Source organism: Haliotis asinina, chromosome 15 (genome assembly GCF_037392515.1).
Source record: "Haliotis asinina isolate JCU_RB_2024 chromosome 15, JCU_Hal_asi_v2, whole genome shotgun sequence".
In the NCBI taxonomy this organism is placed as follows: Eukaryota; Metazoa; Mollusca; class Gastropoda; order Lepetellida; family Haliotidae; genus Haliotis; species Haliotis asinina.
Genome location: NC_090294.1, coordinates 29,990,855 through 30,005,135, shown reverse-complemented (window position 1 = coordinate 30,005,135; position 14,281 = coordinate 29,990,855). Strand labels below are relative to the sequence as shown.

At 37.0% G+C, this 14,281-nt stretch overlaps 1 long non-coding RNA gene across 1 annotated transcript in view; it reads left to right on the top strand.

The window, feature by feature from the left end:
- The window catches only part of LOC137265793 (uncharacterized), a 38,562-nt gene extending 24,494 nt beyond the window's left edge, over positions 1 to 14,068 (top strand). The window contains exon 3 of the long non-coding RNA XR_010954941.1: positions 10,978 to 14,068. This is a non-coding gene — a long non-coding RNA (uncharacterized lncRNA). The remainder of the gene's footprint in view (positions 1 to 10,977) is intronic.
- The last annotated feature ends 213 nt before the right edge of the window (positions 14,069 to 14,281 follow it).

Sequence of the window (14,281 nt, the reverse complement as noted above, 5' to 3'; positions counted from 1 at the left end):
TTTTGATGGTCTTCATTGTCATGTTATCCTGGCTGACTGGCATCTGTTCTGTAGAGAGGGTTGCTTTGCAGGTCTCGGTTGTCATGTTATCCTGACTTGCTGACATTTGTTCTGGAGACAGGGCTGCTGTGAGAGTTTTCATTGTCATGCTGTCCTGACTGACTGGCATCTCCTCTGTAGAGAGGGGTCCTATGAAAGTGTTGATTGTCTTGTCATCCTGACTGACTGGTATCTGTTCTGTAGAGAGGGCTCCTGTGAGAGTCTTTATTGTCATGTTATCCTGGCTGACTGGCATCTGTTTTGTAGAGAGGGCTGTGGTAGATTCATGTCATGTTATCCTGAAACAGGCATCTGGTCTGTGGACAGGGCTCCTCTGAAAGTCTTGCTTGTCATGTTATCCTGGCTGACTGGCATCTGTTCTGTAGTGAAGGCTGCTGGGAGAGTCTTCAGTGTCCGGTTATCCTTACCACAGGCACACTGTAGCACAAATGGGTTTGTGCAGGATAGAGAATATTACAAGTCTTCTTGTGAGCGAAGTGAGCAAAGTCTGACAACATGCTTCATTCACTTTTGATTGAAAAATATTTTTTATATCAAAATAGAAAATCGACACCATTAAAGGTACACTCCCATTTCTTCACTTAGTGCTCTCACATTTCCTACCCCATGTTTACTAATTACTCATGTGAAGCATGTTTTATTTAACATTTTTAGCGCCGCTCGTGGTATTCTGATCGTTTTTTACCTCCATTGTTTTCATAAGATCCTCACACTCACATATCAGTGTACCAATGATATTGCACCTGGTTATCTATGTGAACTGGTTGAAAAGTATATCCCTACAAGAACAGTCCGTTCCAATGGGCAACACCTATTAAAGGTCCTCAACATAAGGCTCAAGACATTTGGAGGAAGATTGGTTGCATATAATGCTGCTGTTATATGGAATGCTGTCCCTATTCATCTCAAATCAGCTTCAATGCTAACCTGTTTCAAGAAGCATCTTAAGACTTACCTCTTCAATAGACTGTCAACATGTAGATATATGAAATCTGTTTGTGCTTTGAGCACACTTTTGTGTGGAGTTTAGGGCAATATAATAACCCATATTATTATTATTTACAGATTAAGATTGATATGCAGCAGAGAGGGTTCGGGTGATCCTGGCACAGTCAGGCCGGTAAGGCTCATCATCAGCTCAGGGCCCTTGCCCCTACTACATGCAACCCAGACAGTGAATGGGACTTCTCCCAGGAAACAGTGCCTAGTCTAACCCACCAAGAACTTTCCGGAGAATATGGAGGTTTCCCAACACTGCAGCGTTCTGCATTGCCCAGATTGTCAGAAGGGCTGTGCTCCCGGTGGAGAACCTGGGCACTCTCCTCATCTGCGCCAAGAGATCAGGAGGTACCAAACCAAGGGCACCGAGAACAATGGGGAGCCTAACGACTGTGTACTTTGGATACAAGCGAGACATTTCAAAGGTGAGGTCTGCATATTTATCATGCTTTTCCTGAATCTTGCCAATCACATTGCTGTCAAAAGGGACAGAATTTATTAATTTTATTAATTTTAATAACATTAATTCTACATAAAAGCACTTCTTTCATAATGGGCGAATGAAGCAGGCTAGGTAACTGTAAGTATTCCATATGAAATAATATCCTAATATCCTCCTGTTCCTACACTCCATTGAACCGGAACCTGGAAGGGAGAATGGCGGCGAAGAACAGTCTGGTATACCACAAGTTGCACTCAAAATGTTGAATAAAAAATATTTCATGTGAGTAATTATTCAATATGGGGTTGGAAATGTGAGAGCACAACCCAGTGAAGAAATGGGTGTATACCTTTGATGGTGGCAATATTAAACTTTGAGATGAAAAATATTCTTCGATCAGAAGCATGTTGTCAACCTTTGCTTGCTTTGCTCACATGTAAGAGGACTGGTCATTTCTCTATGCTAAGCAACCCATTTGCACTACAGTCTGCCTGTGTCATGACTGACTAGCATCGGTTTTGTAGAGAGGGCTCCTGGGAGGGTCTTCTTGATAATTTTATCCTGGCTCGCATCTGTTCTGTGGATATGGAGTCTTTATTGTCATGTTATCCTGATTGGCATCTGTTCTGTAGAGAGGGCTCCTGGGAGGGTCTTCATTGTCATGTTATCCTGGCTTGCATCTGTTCTGTAGAGAGGGCTCCTGGGAGGGTCTTCATTGTCATGTTATCCTGGCTTGCATCTGTTCTGTAGAGAGGGCTCCTGGGAGGGTCTTGATTGTTATCTGTTCTGAAGGTTCCTTTGAGGGGTTTTAGGCTGGTCTAAAGTCTAGACTACATGTCTGGCTTGCATCTGTTCTGTAGAGAGGGCTACTAGGAAAGTCCTGCTTGTAATGTTATCCTCACTGACTGGCATCTGTTCTGTATAGACAGCTCCTGGGAAGGTCTTGATTGTCATGTTATCCTAGCTCGCATGTGTTCTGTAGAGACGGCTGCTGGGAAAGTCATGCTTGTCATGTGATCCTGACTGGCATTGGTGTTGTAGAGAGGGCTCCTGGGGCGGCTCTTCATTGTCGTGTTTTCCTGGCTCGCATCTGTTCTATAGTGAGGTCTGCTGGGAAAGTCTTGCTTGTCATGTTATCCTGGCTGACTGTCATCTGTTCTGAAAGGGGAGCTAGGAGAGTCTTGATTGTCATGTAATCCTTATTGACTGGCATCTGTTCCATAGGGGGCTGCTGGAAGTCTTCATTGTCATGTTATTATCCTTACTGGCATCTGGTTTATATATTGATGTTGTTAAGATTAGAAATAGGGTACTCTTGATTTTAAAACATACATTAAGTCTATACCATTTTGTGCTAAATGCTGTATGTGACTGTCTGTCAGTATCACATTTGGATCAATTACAAGCCTTCTCAGTGTGAAATCCGGTTTTTTTGTGAGTATGCACTGTGCCCTGCAGTGATAGTGAGTATTTGTCCAAAATGATTGAAGACTGTTTGCCCTCTTACTGTAAAATTGTCTGTACTCTACATGTCTCACAGCTATGTCAAATGGTGCAACTGGTGGGTGAATGAACTTCGTTCTGCATCCTTGACATTTCTTTATGCGTCCATTTAAGGCGATCAGTTGGAAGTTATTCTCTGTGTGTCCAGCCAGCCGGGTATGTGATCCATGGGACATATTTTGTTCCTGTGTGCCTTTTTGTAGGAATAAATATGAAGTTTCCAATCTGTTCCCCTCATATTCTACATCAAGTACCTGGCACACACACAAATGTGCTGTAATTGTCATGAATCCTTACCCAGCGTTGTGCCCATGGTTTGGTGCCTTGTGTTTTCGTTTCACATCTTTTATTGTCCTCCATATGTGTTTGCACTGAGCAGCCTCTACAGATATCTGCCATTGCATGTAAATCTGAAACAACACATTCATATTTGTTTAAAGAAGTTCACATTACTGTTAATTGATTATACATTTTGGAAGTGTTCATTGGTGTAATTTACTCTTTCAAGTTATAATGCATGTAACTCAGGTAACTAATAGAGTAGTATGTTTCAGTAATCTGTACTTACCAGCTTCTTGCAACAAATTTGATGCTATATGTACTCTGGACTCAGCGGTATCAAATTTGGTACACATGTTCTCCCCATCAAGCAGAATGTCAACAAACTGAAATTTGAAATCGGCTCATTCGTAAGAATTTGGTTTAATGTTTAGGGGAGTAATGTTAAACTGTGGTTACTGTTGTCAGACATAATAAGGTCACTCATTTATTTAAAATTTTTAAGCAGTAATATTGTTTCGATTTTTTTTTACGTCAGCTGTGTCTGTTGCCAATTCATTTTAGCTGAAATTAGTTTTCAAAAAATGTGTGTTACCTTCATCACATATATACCACAGGTTGTGGAGTCTTGTTGTAATTGATGTTCTCTTGTGGTCAGCTTCCATCTTTTCTGAAGTGTTTCCTTGTCGAGTAAACCTATTTTACATCTGCTTCCCAGTATTCTCCGCCAAGCTGACAAAACTGCCTCTTTACTCTGATGTGATGTGTCTTCACCCATTGGGTTTATAAATACTATCTCATAATTCTTGGGGTATACCACAAACAATTGTCAATGCCTTCCTGTCACATGAGGAGCCAGTATCATCTCTTTTGAGAGAAGATCCACCTGTCCCCAAAACATGTTCTTTTAAACAATATTCTTTGCTTTATAGTTTGCAAAAGGACACACAGTTCATTCTTTATTTCGTTACTAATTCCATAACACAAAGAGCATCTTACAGAATAATCTAGTATTAACAACTCATATTCTCATCACATGCAATCTGTTTATGAATGAGCAGAAATACATCTTTATAACTAAGTCTGTTTGGGTAAGTCAGTTATCAAGTGCACAAAACTCTTGAAATAGCAGATCTGTGAACATCAGGGATGGAACTGGCCTTCACTGTCCAATTTTTGTCATGAGTAGTACCTAAAGGGATTTGGTAACCCTGTTAGTTAACTTATTTCACACATCATCATATCCTACATGCTGCTGATCACTGTATTGTCTGGTCTAGACTCAACATGCCACCATCATATAGCTGGAGTATTGCTGAAATAGCATGTCAGCTGTAATCACTTATTAGTTAGAGTATAAAATATACTACTTATGAAAAAAATAGGATAAATTGAGCACTTATGTAGGATGTATGAGTGCTACCCACTGGTGCTGTGAGCACAGGGGCCCCAGATTCCCCACAAATAAGTTTGACCATGTGAGAAGGAGGCACGTGCAGCTACAAGCGGAATAAATTTCATCATCATGCTCTGCAGTTGCACTAGCCTACATCTACTCTCCCTTTCACAAACCAAATGGGTTTGCCATGCATCGCCTGCCTCTCGTGAACATGTTCCCTGTGCCTTTCCAATTTATCCCTGTTTGCCAGTAGTATATATCTTGCTTTAAATGTCCCAGAGAGAGTGGGGAGACATAAATGTTACTTTATACCTCTTGAGCACATGTTTGTATTTGTCCACCAAAGGTAATCCTAGTGTAAAAAATGCCTATGCAAACTTTTGACAATGATTGCATTTCTTACATTCATGAATGCTGGTGGTTGTCCATGCTTGAGAGTCCATCAGGTATACATCATCTCGGTCTGCACATCTAACACTGAAGTATGCATTGAGTATATGTGAAAATGGTAAGCAATCATTTCACTCAAAAATACATGTCCTGCAGTCTCACGATTCAGCATTGTTCCCTGTGTACATCTTGACAGACCACCAGTACACAACTGGGCTGTTGTCACATGTGAGTGAGTGAGTTTAGTTTTACGCCGCACTCAGCAATATTCCAGCTATATGGCGGCGGTCTGTAAATAATCGAGTCTGGACCAGACAATCCAGTGACCAACAACATGAGCATCGATCTGCGCACTTGGGAACCGATGACATGTGTCAACCAAGTCAGCGAGGCTGACCACCCGATCCCGTTAGTCGCCTCTTACGACAAGCATAGTCACCTTTTATGGCAAGCATGGGTTGCTGAAGGCCTATTCTACCCCGGGACCTTCACGGGTCGTGGCATTAAGCAACTGAGAAACTGATTTAAATACATGCTGCTACAATTTCAGCTGTATGTTCAAGTTTATTTTGTTATGTTTTATATAAGTAAAACATCATTCCAAAATTATGAAGCCAAATCCATGCATAACAATTTTGTGTGAAACTTACTCTTTAATCCATGGCCATCAGTATTTTAGTGACATGATTGTGCAGGTTACCTAACAAAAATAGTAGGTGTTTCATTTGTCACATAAGTATGCCATCATCCAGTTTCATACTAATTAGTTGATGTGGAAATACCTCATCTTAACTTCATACCCTGGTCTTAGTGCTCTGAAGCTTTTCCCTGTCAGTTTATGTCCATGAACTACAGCCATCACCGCATTTGTGTTTGAGTGTAACCTCCATATGGACTTATAATCCAAAGGTATTGGTAGCTGAAAGTAACATGAACAATAATTGTCACTTCTGTAATGTTACATCTTCACATATAATTATTATTCTTTCCAGTATAGACTTGCTCTTCATGCTGCATACCAGGGGCATATTTTTCTCATTATTGGTGTTGACCACCTTCAGCATTTTGGTAGCTTTATTTTTAACATCAAACACCGATGTATCCTGTCCAGCCTAAATTGTTTTCAGTCAAAAAAAGTAAACCATACTTCAGTCAAATGTGTACATTCTGCTGACAATGTTAACTGATTAACTTACCGGTTCACTGTGTCTCCTGTTGATCAGATGTGTCTCCTCTCCTTCATTCTGTAAAGAATGGGGCAGTTAGTTCTTTACAAGTTCATATTGAAACCCAATGAAAGTGTTTGTACATCTACATCAACATAAAGGCACAGGTCATATACTTACCTTTTTGTTTGTGTTAGCATCTGTTGTTGGCTTTATGAAATTTCTTTTCCTCTTTCTCCCTTCAAATGTTGACAGGGGTAGGCCGTCTGAATCTTCATCTTGCTCCTGCAATTTGTGATATTATGAGAATATTCACTGTGCTACCTATAACACACGTACACCATACAATAGAATGTTTCCTTTGGGTCCACTAGCACATATTTTCATGTATAAAAAACTGAAAGATCATTTCTGTGCATTGCAACTATGAGTATTTAACATACCTCTGAGCTTGTGTTGTTATCGGAATCTCTTGTCAAGTCTATTGATATTGTCCTCTTTCTCTTTCCATCCTCAAATGCAGCTGACTCTGCCTATTAAGGTAGAATGTTCTTTTTTATATTTACCTTCATAATATCACAAACATTTAAAACTTCATAGGTACTTGTTAGCAGTGTTGAGAATTGGTTGAAATATTTCTCTCATTATTGGTTTATGACTAATGACCATTCTCCAAAACAAACTGGTAGGTGTCATTTTTCACTTTCCTGTTCAGGTTTTTATTGCAGATTAGTGTTAAAAAAAACATGTTATGTGTTTGGGTTATTTTTGTGTTATATCTGGAAAATGCACACGTATATGCAAATTTCACATCAGTGTAAAATCATGCAACTTGCTAATTTAAGGGGATCAATAATGTTTCACTTCAGAGTCTTCTATAAATATTAAGTCAAGTGTTTCAAAATATAAAACACAAAACATAAAAAATATAAAACAGAAGTTAAAAAATCATTTTACATGCATTGTATTGTGAGAAAATGTTATCAACTGCTTGGTTGTTAAGTCATTTTTGATTATTTCAATTAATCAGACCACAACAACTTGCTAGTATGAAAAAAGTAAATGTTATCAGATAGATTTATAAGATGTACCAGTACCTAGACATATATATAACATTCACATTCCATGAAAAATAAAACACAGTGCTTGGAATATCTAAAAATATGTCTTGTTTTCTTTACATACTTACCACGAAACTTGCCATAGTAGGTAGGTCATCTTCTGTTTCGTCATTGTCCTAGAAGTGGTCGGTGTCACATAAGTATATGTATGATTTCATATTGGATTGTTAAATCTATACATCATTGAAGCCTTTGGTGAAAGATCAAAGGCACTGACAGTACTTTATCACGCAATAATGTGCACTTTTTGCATTACGTCACAATATGTTGGTGTCACTGCATCATTCTAGTCTGCCCCCTCATAACTGAACTCTTGCATTTAATACATCACAATGTAACTAACGTCATGATGCATGTCATCACCTCATACAGCCTACTGTTCCAAGGTTTGCACTTCACTCAATCACCTAACATCACTGGTGGATACATAACATTTATATCGTTTTATGGTTTACGCTAGTCACAGATGTTCTTAAAATATTTTAGAGAAGATATTTAACCTGAATGTAAATTGTCACCAAACTGCATTTCCATAAGGGGCAGACACTTGTTAAGAACAACATGTTAGTTAGCCCTGTGCAAGGATTCTTATTTTAGGTCACCAACAACAGTTTTTCTTTACTGCCATAGATTAATAGAAATAAACCCATAAGTGTGTCATACAAGTCATACGAAACTCATGCAAAATTATATATTAATAAAAGAATTATCACTTGTTTAGTATCAGTTGTGTGACACACTTGCTCATATAATAATCTCTACATCTTAAGAAATCAGTTAATTTGAGGAACTGTTTCATGGCAATTAATTACTTTAAGAAATTCCTGATTTTTTAAAACACAGCATTGATCCAACCTTTCTTTAAAGAATTAAGATCATTCTAGTACTTTGCAAGTGTATGTACTTTACTTACCTCCATGGTTTTGTTGTGCTCTAATTTCCTCTTTCCTTCCTCAATTACTGGTGCTGACTTTGCCTAGTATGAGATAATGTGCATTCTGTCTTTACCAGCATGTTTTGACAGATTTGTGATTTCATAGGTTTAGACACTTGCTAGTATTGAAATGTTATGTTATCAGATGTTTTAATAAGATGTGCCTTAAGTGTAACTTATGCATTCTACCAACAATATGAGGCAGTGCTAAGAGTGTTTTAATGTCTTGTTTTTTCTACATACTTACCATGAAACTTGCCATAGTAGGTAGGTCATCTTCTGTTTCGTCATCGTCCTACAAGTGGTCAGTGTCACATAAGTATACGTATGATTTCATATTGGATTGTTGATTCTATACATTCATTTCAGTAGAAGTCATTCTCTGATATTTTATGTGAGGTTCGCATGTCTTTTTAGTTCTTAACACAAGTGCTATCAACCAGAATAATGTTTTGTTTTAAATGTCATTATGAAGTTGTATCCCACTCACATTTTTGTTCACAACTAAACCAAACTTAGTAAGTAAAATTAGTAAAATCTGTATTTAGTCTCTTGTTTAGGTTACCTGGTAATATCAGTAATAGAAAAACAAATACTTAGGAGATAAACATACTGTGTTGGAAAAGTCATAGGTATATAGCAAAATTGTAATAGCTGTAAATTTGATTTAAAACCGAACGCGTAGTATGAGGTTTTAAGTTCAAAATTTAGAGCTATTATAATTTTATTACATGTATATACATCTGATTTTCTAACACATTACGATGTCCATTCTACCATAACAGGATTATTTTCAGATTTTCAACAAATACATGATGTGTTGGAAAATCAGTGGTATATAACGTGATTATATACCTCTGAATGATTTTGATTAACCAAGCAAAATCCAGCACTTACTGAAGTCATGATATAATGTTGTATATATATTTGAGTATTTTTTGTGATTCATATGCTTCTTAATAGTTCATTTTCATGACCTTTATTTACCACATGTTTATGATTGTACATTTTTGTAGAGCTCGCAAATTCACAAATGTTGATTATGTTCCTGTTACATGTGTTTCTGCTTTGTGTTCACTCTAAACATATTTCTGTTTATACACCTATCTTGTAAAGTTCAGTACAAAGTTGGATCAACAACAATAAAACTCATACCTGATGCTATTCCCTATAGTGCTTGTATCGTATCTTTCCTATCATTAAATAAGGCTCAAGTACTGGCATATACAAATACTGTCTGAGTATAGCTGTAATGCTGCTGAGTGTGGCGTTAACTAACGTAGACACATGTACATTTAACTTACCTCAGCTCTTGAAATACAAGCTTTATTATCTTCTGACTCATATACTTTGTGCTGGAAGTAATGATAATTGGTTGTTATTAAATCATTAAAAGAAACAGTCATTTTTAGGACACATTATATAAAAATTCAGTTGTGTTAAGTTGCACCTGCTTTTTATTCCTAATTTTCTTGTAAAATGTAATATTACATCTTGCACATTCAAAATATGTACACTTTACATACCTGTGTGTTTGTGATGTCCTCAACAGATTCTCTTGTTGAGGCTATTGTTTCTGTCCATGTCCTGCTTTCTCACTCAAATGCAGAGGTGGCCCTCGTCTAGTATGACAGGTTCTATCTTTACTTCATAGTATTACATATTTATGACTTCATAAGTGCATTGCTGTATTACACAGACATGAAAACATTTTAATTATATGTACCCAGAAATAAACATAATACATGTAATTAGATTCTACAAACAGTATGACACTGTGCTAAGAATGATATGTTTTGAGTTTTCACTGTTTACACTTACAGTGATACTTGCCTTATTTTGTTGGTCAAACACAGAATGTCCATGCTCCAGCAAGTGGTCAGTATTGTTTAAGAAGCATGCAAGTATGCAAGTATGATCAATTATCACCATGACTATAAACTAACATTAAAGGATCAGTTTATTACCAGAAAGCATAGAGCTGATTGTTTTAGTTGGAATAATAGTCGTCCTGTTCCTCCTTATTGTGTTTTTTGTTTGTTTGTTTTGTTTTTTTGTTTGTTTTTTGTTTTTGTGTTTTTTAATTTGCTCTTTCTTGTAAAGGGTTACCTTTTTGACAGCATTTCTGGAGACACTTGAAAGCCATTTTGCTTTCTCTGCAAGTAAACTTGTGAAAGTTTATCTCTTGAGCGTTAACTTCTCTTAGAAGCAATACATGCATACAACATATGTCATATTTGGGATTTCACTTTCTTAGTAAAGTACAAATTCTAGTACTTTTTGGTTGAGTCCCATCCAGGATTCGAACCTGCAGTCAGGCACCTAATCACCAGCACACAAAGTCAGCTGCCTAGCCCTCTCAGCCACCACGACTTCCACAAATGAAAGTCAGACAACTGGTAGTCTAGACTGCGTACTTTGTGTACCCCTCTCATAAGTGTAAACTGGCACGGCATGCATAGTCATAAACTCATTATTATTATTTTTCTGATATTTGAATAATCATTCACTATTTATAGCTACCTCAATACTTACGCATCGCATCGTATGTTTCTTCTTGTTGAGCAAATACTTTTTGTGTACTTTACACTTCAGGAAATTTACAGCTGCTCTAGGCATCTGCCTATGTTTTTCCTTCTCTGAAAACAGTTCCTGTTTTGAACAGTTTTCTTTATCTTTTCTAGGGACTGGTTAGCCTCAGTCACTGTTTCCTGGCAGTTGCAGCTTGACAGCAGATCCCTCAACTCACACAGCAACCTCACGCTTACTTGTTTCTCTTGGGCAGTGCCAATATCATCTGTATGAGCCTTCATTGATGTGCCAATTGACTCTTCACCATTTGTGTTGCCACGTGAAGGAAAATCTTCTAAAGATGCTTTTGTGACTTTGACATTGATGACTGTTGGCAGTGTCTCCTACAATCCTTGCTTATATGTAACATTGGAGTGTTTCTGTATTCCTTGGGTAAGGCTTCCCGTGGCAGGTTGTTGCTATACAATGTGGCAAGAATATGCTTACATGGAAGAAAATGTCATCAAAAATCATGGCAAGGACAGAGATCTTTGGTACCCCTATTTAGAACAACACTGTAATTTTTCACTTGATAAGTTGTTTCACCTGTGTGAATAGACTCCGTTTGCATAGCTTCATTTAGTCTCTTTCTACAGTGTTCAAAGCATGTCCACCCTCTCCAATTCAAGAACCCAGGGACAGAATCCTTCAATGCCATCTTCATTTTGTCATTCTTTTCATAGTAACTGCAATGACATTGCTTATTTTTAGGATATTTTGCACCAGTGTATATAGTTAACAGTAACAGTAACCTGTTCTGTATTGTACTTAATTGTGTTATTGCTGCATACAATAATTGCTTGTATTTTGATAACATAATCTGGTTCTATTTACACCATGCATATGTATCTAGTATATACCATGTACCAGAGAAAAGTATTAGAATTGAAGTTATCATGCTAATCAATACATGTATGTACAAAATGTGGCAAGGCACTGTAAAATCAGTAGTGACTCTTGTCACTAGTGTGATGTACGTACATTTTCATTTTACATTCGCTGTGACGCACTTCCACATATTGCAGTGGGTTACATTTGTCTAATAAATGATAAATTCTCATTTGCAACTGTAACCTCTTCTGTTTGTGAGAAATTAAGAGTTTCTATTTATTGCTTTCATCTCTTTACATTCTCAAAAAAGGGCCATAGGTAGCAAAGGGGGCAGGGTGGCAGCGGCCCCCTAAATGTTTTTTAGAGAATACATTTTGTGCATCAAAGCCTCTGAACTCCATATAACACTTTTGCGTTGATAGAACCCCCTTTATTTAGAAAAATTAACTTATGCCTTGCAGGACATAAGCATTTCACAATCGGCAACATCAATATTCCTTTTTCAAAGCATACAGTGAATCAATCCATCAAGAAATATTCTGTAGGACTTTCTTATGCCAAATGCTAATATCTTAAACAATGCATATAACAGTACAGAAAGAATAAAGCCTGCATTTCTAGTGTGGGCTTACTTGCATGAAAACATGACATTAGCAAACCATGTATTCATATCCTGCATTTAACCATTACCAAATCAGATGAAATATCTGAATTACCTCTGTTGTCTGTTGTTGTGGTGTTTCATTTTAAGTGCAATCAGCCCAGTTATGGTCATGTCTGTAGAATATTTCTGCTCTCTTTTTAACAGAGAATGAAGCCTCTCAACACCATTGTTTGTTGTTAGTCCCACATGTTGGTCAAAATGTCTGAAGGCCATGGCCCATGGCTGAAATTGTAATATTATGTATCACATACAAGCACAAATTCATATGTTTATGTTAAATATTTCTGTACAAAAGAATTCCATTGTTATTGTACTACAATGTACAAGAATGTTTCATTGACATAAACAGGCACAAGTGTGGCCAAGATCATTACTGATAAATTATTTAAATTCTGAAACAGCTGTACAATAGTCATTATGCAAAATGTAAATATATACTGGCATATAATGTCATATGGAATATGACATTTAATATAACTATTTGAAAAAAATGTGCATATATTCTGGATAAAAGTCATATTATGCATTCAGTATGTGATTAGGTGAAGACATGTAGCATTCACACAACTGACTTCAAATCCCTTAAGGTTTGCAGTCAATACAGTGCTTATTTTTTTTCATATACCTTAGGTGAGCACAGTCAGAAGTTATCCATATACTCCATGAAGTGTTTGTTGTGCCCCCACTTATCTCTGAGTTCCTGAACTTGACTTCCATAGTCCAACTCTTCCAAGCAGGGCATTATATTGGACAAGCTGGATAAAAGCAATAATATGTTCATCTCAATGTAAGTTAAGCTGCAAACAGTTAGAAGCACAGATAGAAGGAAAGCATAAGTTGTACCTAGGGATAAAAGGTATTTTTAATTGTTTGAAAAGTATTTTATGTCATGTATTAATAATTATCTTAGAAACTATGTACACATTATTAGGTACCACAGTCCTGAGTCATCAGACAATTTACTTCAAGACAAATTTTAAGTCATTAGAAGCTGGAACATAAAAAAATAAATTCTGAAAAGTTAAAGATTTTGTTGACATGTACCTAAGACAGCGAATGTGAGGTTTGAAACAAAGCATTAGTTATGTATGTGTCAAATATTTCAAAATTTTGGAATATGCTTCCAGAAGACATAATACACCATTACCAGATTCCAAAACTTGCTGCATGGAAGGATTGACATACACTGGGATATGTTAAGGGATTATTTTACAGAAACTGGTTATGATTATTCATGTCTCATCCTTATACACAATGATCTCAACACAGATCAGTGTTACACCTATTTTAGAGGCTAAAATGTGTACCTATGTGTGTCATTCCATTAATGATCAGCATTCTTCTTTATGTTTACGAATGATATCAATCTTCCAAATGAACAGTGCCATATGAAACTTGTACTGGATTAAAGCAGGTAGATTCCAAATGTAAGGTTAGATTCCAAATGTAAGGTTTAAATCAACTCTTCTTATCTGAAATTGGCATATTTTCATTTAAATAAATTACTACATTTATATAAACATCAGATATACTTCTCTCCTACACACATCTAACTCTGCATGCATTTGGCATGCATTGCAATCGTCCTTCATTTACATAATGCCGTATGTGTTTCCTATATACATGCACAACTTGCTGCATGTATGTTTTACTGTTCTTTATTCCATAATGGTAATAATATTAATAATGATAATAAAACGTCTTTGCAATGAATTTACAGAGACTGTCAGACACCTTGTCAGTGGATGCCCTTCCTTGGCACAAAAAGACATGATGGCATGGCTCGCTACTTTTACTATCGTCTCCGCCATGCCTGTGGCTTTGACCCCGAGGTCCATCCATGGTACGACCCTGAACATGTCCAGGGCGTCCTGGAAAATGATGCTTTCAAACTTCTCTGGAATAGGCCAATATACAGCCTG